Raw genomic sequence first — 2,557 nt, 5'->3', positions numbered from 1 at the left:
GTTTTTGTGTGGTTGCCCCACTTCCTATGGAAGGCATTTCTGTGGGAAACTACATTCCCACATCGAAACCTATTTAACCCATGTTGAATTCAGCCTGTTAATATTTGGGGGCCTATAAATATATAAAAGTACAGTCCCTGTACTAACAAATAGATAATATAGGAGGTTTAAAAATACTTCTTCCTACTGGGCGTCTGGGTGGCTCAGTCGTTAAGCGTCTGCCTTTGGCTCAGGTCATGATCCCAGGGTCGTGGGATCGAGCCCCGCATTGGGCTCCCTGCTCAGCGGGAAGCCTGCTTCTCCCTCTCCCGCTCCCCCTGCTTGTGTTCCCTTTCTAGCTGTCTCTCTCTCCGTGTCAAATAAATAAATAAAAAATCTTAAAAAAAAAAATCTTCCTCCTTCAACTATGAAGTTATTCTTCTTTCTTTATAGCCAATTTCTAGAAAGAGTGATACTGACTTCACCTCACACAGTTTCTCTCTATCCACTTACCTGACAAGCTCCAACAGAAATCACCCAAGGATTCTGAAGTAGTTTTGAATATATATCCACAAATTCTTTGATACTTCTCCTCTAAAGAAGTGGAGTGTAATGTCCCTTCTCTTGGCCATGGTTTATACTTAGAGATGTGCTTCAGGTGAATAGAATATGGCACAAATGGTTGGTTTTATCACTTCCAAGATTTGGTTATAAAAAGACCTCCATTCTTGGATCATTTGCTATGGAGAAAACTACGCCTTGAGCAATCCCTTAGAGAGGCCCACAGGGAAGGACCTAAAGCCTCCAACCAACAGTCATGTGAGTGGTCATCTTGGAAGCTGACCCTCCAGTCCTAGTCAAACCTCCAGAGACTGCAGCCCTACCTGACAACTTGACCTCAAATTCACAAGAGACTCTGAGCCAGAACCACCGAGCTAAGCTGCTTCTGGATTCCTGACCCTCAGAAACTGCAAAATAATAAATGTTTGCTGTTTTAAGCTGCTAAATTTGGGGGTGATTCATTATACAGTAATGGTAAACTAATACAGCTTTCTAGAGGACAGACCCCATGGTTATGTTTTTATCCTTTACTTGACTCAAATTCTACTATGTATAACGCCTCCTTTTCTTTTTTCATATTCCCTTTTGGAACCATGAAGCACTGTTCTTCTCCCTTATCTTCTGTGTAGTCCCACCTCTCATCATCCTTTCTTGGCCTCCTCCTCTCTGGGGTTCCCAGAGTTCCACTTTGATTCTTTTCTCATTCTACATGCACTGCGTCATCCACTCTCATGATTGTGATGAACAATTGTATTCTTTTTTTTTTAGAACAACTTAGCAAAATAAAATTCCGGTTTATTGTTGGATAACATTGTTTCCACACATACATCAAACAGGCCAAAATAAATAAATAGCAACTTCATAGACAAAAAAGGAAAAAAAGGAACCTTTTATCTTTGGCCTTCTTAACCATCTCATACAAACCAACTACTTACAGTACAGCTAAGTACATACACAAAAAAAGTGACTGGAATGCTCGGAATAAAATTGTTTTTTTTTGTTGTTGTTTTTGCTTTTTTTACAAGGTTTTTTTTTTCTCCTTTGAGATTATAATGAACATGGTCACACCACAAGTAAAGTCAGAAGTAGGACAGAGAACGCTCCGAAGGCTGGTTTGGTCATCCGAGATCATTAAAAATGGGTCACCCCTAACAATATGTACCAAAATATAAAATGTAAATAAAAAATACAAACAAATTTTCCTTTTTAAAGTACTTTTAAGAAAAAAAGCAGGCCTTGGAAGTTTGGGTTCTTTTTTCCTCCCCTGTTGCAGATTCATGTTGTGGTTTCGGTTGGGTGGCAGAGAGCGAGTGTCATCTGCGGGTGGCGCTGCCCGCGCTCGGCAGGCGGGCGGGACTCTCTACTCGAAGGTGACCGCGTTTAGATTCCGAAATGGGAAGTGGAGGGTGAATAGGTCACGGTGGCCTTTTTTTGTGTGTTAAGTTTATCTTTTCCTTTTTTGCTGTCTAGTCATCCTCATCAGTCTTCTGCTCCTTGATGTAGACATCGTCATCCTGATCATCTTCAGCTGCCCGTTTGCCCGTAGCTGCCTCGGCCTCCTCACTTCATCTCCATCCTCTTCCTCACCGTCGCCTTCCTCCTCCTTCCCCTCTTCCTCCCCCCCTTCTCCCTCTTCTTCATCTACCTCCTTGTCGGCCTCCTGGTCCCCATTTTCCTCATTAGCGTTCCCATTAGCAGGCGCGTCTCTTCCAGTCTCTGCCTCCTGCACAACTTCCTTCTTCTCCTTTCAGTCCTTGGTGGTGATCTCACAGCTGGTGTCCACGGCTGCGTCTGACATGATGGGGCACGCCGGGGGATCCGATGCAGCGGATCAGTTCAAGGACTCCGGTGGGAAAGCTGCGGGAGTCCACGGTGGCAGGGTGGTTGCAGCGAATGGGGAGCGGGACTCGGGAACAATGCCAAGATGGCTTTTCAGAGCAGCCAGTGGGCTGGACAACTGTATTCTTTCGAAGGCAGGTGGCAACTTAAATTCTCAGAAGCAGATGAAGAATTGCCT

At 44.1% G+C, this 2,557-nt stretch overlaps 1 pseudogene; it reads right to left on the bottom strand.

Moving 5' to 3' along the window:
* Positions 1 to 2,006: 2,006 nt before the first annotated feature.
* LOC116634266 lies at positions 2,007 to 2,338 on the bottom strand (annotated as a pseudogene).
* Positions 2,339 to 2,557: the final 219 nt, after the last annotated feature.

The sequence above is a fragment of the Phoca vitulina genome, unplaced genomic scaffold, assembly GCF_004348235.1.
Source record: "Phoca vitulina isolate PV1807 unplaced genomic scaffold, GSC_HSeal_1.0 scaffold9, whole genome shotgun sequence".
In the NCBI taxonomy this organism is placed as follows: Eukaryota; Metazoa; Chordata; class Mammalia; order Carnivora; family Phocidae; genus Phoca; species Phoca vitulina.
The sequence above is the reverse complement of the archived record's forward strand: the minus strand, read 5'-3'. Positions and strand labels throughout refer to the sequence as shown.